This window comes from Eptesicus fuscus, chromosome 5 (genome assembly GCF_027574615.1).
Source record: "Eptesicus fuscus isolate TK198812 chromosome 5, DD_ASM_mEF_20220401, whole genome shotgun sequence".
NCBI lineage: Eukaryota > Metazoa > Chordata > Mammalia > Chiroptera > Vespertilionidae > Eptesicus > Eptesicus fuscus.
The window spans coordinates 100,376,769-100,384,993 of NC_072477.1; the positions used below are offsets into that span (position 1 = coordinate 100,376,769).

Consider the following 8,225-nt stretch of genomic DNA (forward strand, 5'->3'; position numbering starts at 1 on the left):
AGCTTCATATGTTAGGGTGAGACGTGTTCCAATTGGTAGGGCTATTGCTTTTCCTCAGGCTAATGCTATATGATGGGAATGTTCTGCCTGATAAAAATGACTTCTGCAGTATGGCATAATGACTCTGCATAGGTATCCTGGAAGCTGTCCTCTCAGCTTTCTCCCCACAGCCACCAATCCATACTCTCCTCATGCAGCTCTACACCACTCTGACCTCCCTCTGCCAGAGCCCAAAGTGAGTAGCTGCAAATGAAATTTTGTGTGTTGACTCTGTAAGAAGGAAAATCTTTTTTATAAATTTTATAGTGCTATAATACAATTATTTCATTTTTTAAAAGTAGTATGACATTCACCCAGTATTCACATTTAAATTCTTATCAAGTACTATTACTTGCCTAAATATGTTGGTTATTATCCAATAGACTTTATTCTTGATTGTTATATAGTTTTAAGAAGGGAGAAGAACATTTTTTTTAATCTACTGACACGTTTTATTTTTATATATTTTCTACTAAATGATTGGTAAATTTTTACTTAATTAACTAACCATTTATTTTCTCTGCTTCAAAAATGATTTGAGGAAGAATAGGACATTAGAAAGATTTGAACAAATTTTATTTGGATTTTGACAGTATAATAGATTTCAGTTAGCTTTAATCTTCTTATGGATCAAATAAAACCCCAGTATTTTAGATTGCTTTGGCTATTTTTTATTTATTTTGAAGTATAGAAAGATATAAGAATCAGAATAATGAGCACCTATGTCTTTGTGTCCCAGTTTAATAAATATATCTTAAATATTATTGTTCCCCTCTTTGCCTTTTCAGATTGTTACCTCCTTTTATTCTAAACTTGATGTTTACCACTCTCATGTATTAGTTTATACTTTTTCTAGAGATGTTTCCACCTGTAAATGATGCAAATTCTATTATTTTTTATGTTTAAATGGTAATGTGCTTTATGATTTTTTTTTAGCAATTTACTTATTTGGTTCAATATTTGTGATATTAATCATTGTCGAAATTTTTAGCTCTTGCTCATTTATTCTTATTTCTGTATAATGATCTGATTCATGACTATATTTAACTAATTTACTTATTTTCTTGTGGATGGATATTTATGTGGTTTCTATTAGAAGATGCCTATCTTCTTATGAGAGACAATATAGGGGTTAGGAATAGACTGTTTGTCTTTAAAGCCTGACTCTCTCTCTCTTTTACAGTGTAAATTAGTTATTTTCTCCATGCCTATTTTTTCATCTGAAAAACATGGGTAGAGATAGAATCTACCTCATAAGTTTATTGTGGGAATTATATGAAGTGTATAAAACAGGGCCTGTAAAATACTCCATAAAACAAGCATAAAAAAACAATATAATCAACAATCAAGCAAACAACAACAAAAGGACAGAGAGAAAAAAATTTGGATATTGAAGAAAGAAAAGAGAGAAGTGTGTATGGACTTAGAGCAGGGATTGGAAATTAGATATATAAGTAGGATGAATTTTTAACGGGATAAAAAGAAGGAATAGGGAAAATCTAAAGCAGGAATAGGGTAAGAGAAACAACACAACAGAAGGGGAAAAGTGAGGAAGAGAGTGTTGGCATAAAGGTAAAGTTGAGATAGAGTAAAATGATGCTAAAGGGAAGATGAAAATAGAATGTAGAACACTAATCCAAAAATAAAATAAAGAGAAAGTAAAATGACACTTAAAAAAAGTTAAAATAGTGGTAGTAATAATACTGATTAAAAATAAAAAATGTAATCATTAAAAAGGTAAAATCAAGTGAGGAAAAAAGAAAAAAAATTAGTTTAAGTAAAAGATGAAAAAAATACAAAATAAAAATATGCACTAGTGAATGTCATTCACTTCCTCTACTGTTCTGTGTGGCACACCTATTTCCTTGTCAGGACAGCATTGAAGTTCCCTGTGTTCCACTGCTCCTCAGTGTTGTAAGCAACAGTCCTGATTTTCAAGCAGGCAGTACTTCTTTGTTTCTTATACTCTTTATTTGTGTTTACAAAAGAGTCAATTTGTGATTCAACCCCTGGGTGGCAGTATTTCTGTGATGACCTCCAGGTCTATAAGTCCTCTCTAGCTGGTGCTTAGATTTTATTTTTTCTGTCTCACTTAATAATGGTTTGGAGGAATGGGCTTCCCCAGAGCTGGTTCTCTAATTGTTATTCCCTGCTCTGATCCCGAGGTTCCACAAAAACAACTTTTCCCTGTAGTCTCTTAGAGTGTCCCCAATTGGGTGATTCCATGTTCTGGGCTTAGTAATCAAAGCAAGGATTTAAAGAAAAAGAAAAAAGAGCCAGAGTAAGTGCAGGATTTTTACCCTCCAGCACTGCACGCAAGTCTGTACAGTCTTTTTTCCCCCTAGCTCTAATCAGCTGGCACACTGTTAAAAATTTTAGGCTGCCCTTTTGCGCCCAGTTCAGCTATGGGTTGCTTTTTAGAGTTCCCTTCTGTTAGCAGCCCTGCGGATCCCCTTCCTCATTCGCGGATCACACTAGCCCCAATGGCCACAGATTTTTGGATGGCGCAGACTTCCTCAGATCCTCTACCTCCTGTTGTGCACGTTTCTCTCTCCTGTTTGGATCACAGACCTCACTTTTTCCTAGGCTAAATCTGACCTTTCTGTGAGAAGGTGCAGAGCTCCTCCGAGTCCACATATTCGCGTTGCTTGGGATCTGGTGTTCTGGGTACGCCGCTGTTTCCTGGGTGGTGGTGCTGTAGATTCCTGGTATTTTTAGACTTCCAATAACAGCCACTCTCCCCTCCAAGATGGTGTGGTCTCTGTGTCAGAGCCCATTGCTCTGGGAGGGATTTCAGCAGCAGTGGACGCTGCCTGGTAAAGCGGACCCTGTCTAGTAATCCCCAACAGTCCCTTGGAGTACAGCTGTCCCTCAACTCACAAACACTCCCTGTGCGACCACACACTCTCCTTTCATTCTTTCCCTCATGCACTATCTTGCAGTCTGCCTTCCTGTCAGCAGCCATCTTCTCAATCGCTTTTTTTTTTTTTAAGATTTAAGAGGGTATAAGCTTTACCTCTGTCCACAAATTACCTGCTATTCTTTTCCAAAGCTAGACAATGCTAATAGTTTCACACTCACAGAATGAAAAAGAGGGTGAGGACATTGATACATTCATGGACAAGTCTAAGAATTTCTGCCTCATAGGAAGGTTCTGTGACTAGGATGACCATTGATTGCAACCTGACTTGGAGAAAACTGTTTGGACACGCCCAAATAGGTGTATTCTTGCAATAAAAATGTGTGTGTTTTAAGATATGTTATTAAGATAAACGATCTAATGCCGAAACCGGTTTGGCTCAGTGGATAGAGCGTCGGCCTGCGGACTCAAGGGCCCCAGGTTCGATTCTGGTCAAGGGCATGTACCTTGGTTGCGGGCACATCCCCAGTAGGGGGTGTGCAAGAGGCAGCTGATCGATGATTCTCTCTCATCGATGTTTCTAACTCTCTATCCCTCTCTCTTCCTCTCTGTAAAATATCAATAAAATCTATTAAAAAAAAAGATAAACGATCTAAGATGATGAAAATTTGTAAAAAACATCTATGTTATGAGAAAAGACCCTATAAAGAATTATGAGACATCAGTTTGTGATTGAATTTTGTCATTAGTTGGATATGACACCTTGTTCAAATTACTTAACATGTATAAGCCTCTGTGCAAAATGAGGGTTATGTGATGGTTAATATCTGTAAAGATTTTAAGGTATTCATTGCAGAAACATAGATATTTCAGTACAATCTATTTCCAGTGATAAAAATGCTAATAAGGGGAGCACTACTCACAAACACATTTATACATAGAAACCAACACACACATAATCACAACACACACATATGTTAATGTTTGCCTTACAAAACTGATTTTAAACTGTTTATTCTATAGAGACTGATAAAGAATACTTACCAGATCACTTTGAAAGAGGAATAATCAAGGGGGAAGGCAAGAAACAATCAATGCATCATGCTGGTAAGAATAAGGAAATTGCAAGTCTATTTATGGTTCATTTGTCTTCTCAGGAGTTCATTTAAGTTTACACCTTCAATGACGACAGTTTTTATGTGCTATCCTGTCTAATAAAAGAGTAATATGCAAACTGACAGTACCTCCGCTACACCCACAAGCCAAGCCCACCAGCCAATCAGGAACGAATATGCAAATAAACCCAACCAAGATGGCTTGGGCACGGAGAGCAGGAGGGAGGTTTGGGTTTCCCCAGCAATGGAGGAAGTCAAGCTTTCTGCCTGCCCTTGCCGGCCTAGGCCTCCACTCAATGCTACAAAGTTTTAATGATAGAAGATACATAAATCCAAACAGAAATGGCAGCAGCCATGGAGCTGGAGAGAGCAGGAGGCTAGGGTTGCCCTGGTTATGGAGGAAGCCAAGCTTCTGCAGTCCTGGCCAGCCTAGACCTACACTCCAGGCTACAAAGTTTCAATTATAGAAGATAAATAAATTCCAACAGAAATGGCTGCTGCCATGGAGCGAGCAGAAGGCTTTGTTCCACTCCAGGCTACAAAGTTTCAATTGTAGAAGATAAATAAATCCCAGATACCAGGACCTGTGCTTGTGTCACCTGGGGGCATGGCCAGCCTGCAAACCACCACAGGCCCCTTGCCCAGGCTGCCCCATGTCCCAAGGGAACCCCCACCCTGATCCAGGACACCCTCAGGGCAAACCAGATGGCCCCCACCCATGCACCAGGCCTCTATCCTATCTACTAAAAGAGTAATATGCAGATTGACCATCGCTCCAACACACAAGATGGCTGCCCCCATGTGGACAAAAGATGACCACCACAAGATGGCCAGCAGGGGAGGGCAGTTAGGAGTGACCAGGCTGGCAGAGAAGGGAAGTTGGGGGTGACCAGGCCTGCAGGGAACAGCAGTTAGGGGTGAGCAGGCCTGCAGGGGAGGGCAGTTAGGGGCAAACAGGCTGGCAGGGGAGCAGTTAGGCATCAATCAGGCTGTCAGGGGAGTGGTTGGGGTGTGATCAGGCTGACAGGCAGGAGCGGTTAGGGGAAAACAGGTAGGCAGGCAGGTGAGCAGTTGGGAGCCAGCAGTCCTGGATTGTGAAAGGGATCCCAGATTGGAGAGGGTGCAAGCTGCGCTGAGGGACACCCCCTCCCCCATTCACAAATTTCGTGTACCAGGCCTCTAGTTGTACATAATAAAACTTTTCCATAATTTATTCCTATAATTATTAGAACTCTAGCAGTTACCATCAATGGGTACTTAGATACATAATTTCTGTTTTAAGAATCATCTCCTTAAAGTCATCCATTAAAATCCATTGCTTATTGTGAGCTTGAAATATGCTTGATGGAAACCTTTCAAATGCTATGTTACTCACTTTGTTTTTCAGACCAAATTCATGAATTGCTTTGTCTTTGAAAATGCAGAAAAATTACCATAAGAAAGGGATTAGAAGAGGAATTGAGAAAATAGATATTGCATTGCTTATTAATCTCCTCTGTGTGATTGCAATACCAAGAACATTTCTAATATCTCAGCTATTGTTCAGCCTGTGATTTTCTTTTTAATAAACTGTAGAGTATAAACTACTGCTACTTGTTCTGACAGAGAAGTGGCTAACACACAGTCACCATCTTTGACATGGTAGAAAAATAAATAGGCAGGTTAAGGGAGCAATCAGGGAAGGAGACACTGAAAGAGAGGCTTTCAAAACACAGTCATCAAAAGGTGATGGTGCTAATGCCCCAAGTTCATGCCCTCACAAGAAAAACACTAGAAGCTTCACACTGCAGGGAAGGACACTTCAGTAAAATATGAAATAGCACAGCCTCATAACTTAGTAAATGACCAGGCACAAAATAATAACCCCCCAAATGCAGTAAGAGTACCCAAATTTGCTACAATACATTGCCTAAAATGCACAGGTTTTACCACAAAATATATGACACATGTAAAGGAATGGCAAGTGTGAACTCTACATAGGAGGAAAGCAAACCAGAACAAATCTCTGTGTGAGTTCCAGTTGTAGGATTTCCTAAAATTTATAAATATTTTAAATCAAGAACCCCATGTATAAAAGAGAAAAGACCATAGGTGCCTGGTTCTCATCAAATAAAAATGTTAACAGAGAGACAGGATGATACAGGAAAAGAAAAACACTGATAATTTTGGTATTGAAATTCTAATAGCCATTAGGTAAAATGCATCATATGAGCACAGGAATAGATCGGAATTGTCATAAGAAAGAATCTCTACACTTGAAATAATGGAAGAGTGAAAGTAGAGTAGAGAGGAAGGGAGCAGGAAAAGCATTGGTAGAAATAATGGTTGAATATTTTTAAACATATTCAATGAAAAATATCAGTCTGTACATCCAAGCGCAATGAAATCTAAGTAGAATAGGTACAATGAAATATACAATCAGACCCATCTTGGTAAAAGTTATGAAGGACAAAGAAAATACTAAAACCCAAAGAGGGCACAAAACTCATCGTAGAAAAGATAAACCTGATAAGATGAAGAGATGATTTTACCTCATAAAATTCTCCAGGACTATAGGCAGTGGGATGGCATAGTCAGAGTGCTAATAGAAAAAAATGTCTCTATGATTTGTATATCTAGCCAAACTATCTTTCAGAGAGAAGGTTAGAAAAAGGGATTCCAGGTTTCAAAAAGGAAGAAAGAAAGGAACTTTCTTTCAAGTGTGAACTCTACTTAGAGGAAAGCAGACCAGAAGAAAGAAAGAAAGGAAGGAAGGAAGGAAGAAAGGAAGGAAGGAAGGGAGGGAGGGAGGGAGGGAGGGAGGGAGGGAGGAAGAAAAAGAAAGAAAGAAAGAAAGAAAGAAAAAGAAAGGAAGGAAGGAAGGAAGGAAGGAAGGAAGGAAGGAAGGAAGGAAGGAAGGAAGGAAGGAGAAAGGAAGAAAGAAAGAAAAGAAAGAAAGAAAGAAAGAAAGAAAGAAAGAAAGAAAGAAAGAAAGAAAGAAAGAAAGAAAGAAAAAGAAGAAAGAAAGAAAGAAAAGAAAGAAAGAAAGAAAGAAAGAAAGAAAGAAAGAAAGAAAGAAAGAAAGAAAGAAAGAGAGAGGGAGACCCATTTAAAATTATGAGACATTAGTTTGTGATTGAAATTTGTCTTTAGTTAGAAATGATACCTACTTCAAATCACTTGACATGTATAATCCTCTGTGCATTGAGGGTTATGTGATGGCTAATATCTGTAACAATTTTAAGGTATTTATATCAGAAACACAGACATTTAGTATAATCCATTTCTAGTGATAAAATGCTAATTAGAGGACCATTAGTGGCAAATACATTTATACAGAGAAAACAATAGACATACACAAACACACGCACACAACACACACGTGTTAATATTTGCCTTACAAAACTGATTTAAGCCGAAACCGGTTTGGCTCAGTGGATAGAGCATCGGCCTGCGGACTGAAAGGTCCCAGATTCGATTCTGGTCAAGGGCATGTACCTTGGTTGCGGGCACATCCCCAGTAGGTAGCAAGAGGTAGCTGATCAATGTTTCTCTCTCATCGATGTTTCTAACTCTCTATCCCTCTCTCTTCCTCTCTGTAAAAAAATCAATAAAAATATATTTTTTTAAAAAAAACTGATTTAAAACTTCTCATTTCTATAGAGACTAATGCAGAATACTTACCAGGTGAACTTGGAAGAGGTATAATCAACGGCGAAGCCAAGAAACAATCAATGCACCATGCTGGTAAGAACAAGAATATTTCAAGTCTATTTATGGTTCATTTATCTTCTCACAAATTTATTTAAGGTTACAGTTTCAATTACCAGAGTATCTATATGCTATGTGCTATTTTACATAACCAAACTTCTCCATAATTTCTTCCTATAATTAATAGAACTCTAGCAGTTACCATCAATGGGTACTTAGAAACATAATTTCTATTTTAGGACTCATCTCCTTAAAGTCATCCATGAAAATCCAGTGAGCTAGGAATATGCGTGATGGAAACTATTAAAATGCCCCTTTAGTCATTTTCTCTTTCAGACCCAATTCATTAGTTGCTTTGGATTTGCAAATGCAGAAAAGTTACCTAAAGAAGGGATTAGAAGCAGAATTTAGAAAATAGACATTGCATTGCTTATTAATTCCCTCCTTGTGATTACAATGCCAAGAACATTTCCAATATCTCGCTGATGGTACAACCTGAGTATTTCTTTTTAATACAATTT

The 8,225-nt window shown here is 38.2% G+C and overlaps 1 protein-coding gene across 1 annotated transcript in view; it reads left to right on the plus strand.

Annotated features, from left to right (window-relative positions):
- Positions 1–3,937, plus strand: part of LOC103304446 (coiled-coil domain-containing protein 7-like) — a 430,240-nt gene extending 426,303 nt beyond the window's left edge. Inside the window, exon 31 of the mRNA XM_054716612.1 lies at positions 3,923–3,937. The gene's annotated coding sequence lies outside the window, so the exon portion shown is untranslated. The remainder of the gene's footprint in view (positions 1–3,922) is intronic.
- The last annotated feature ends 4,288 nt before the right edge of the window (positions 3,938–8,225 follow it).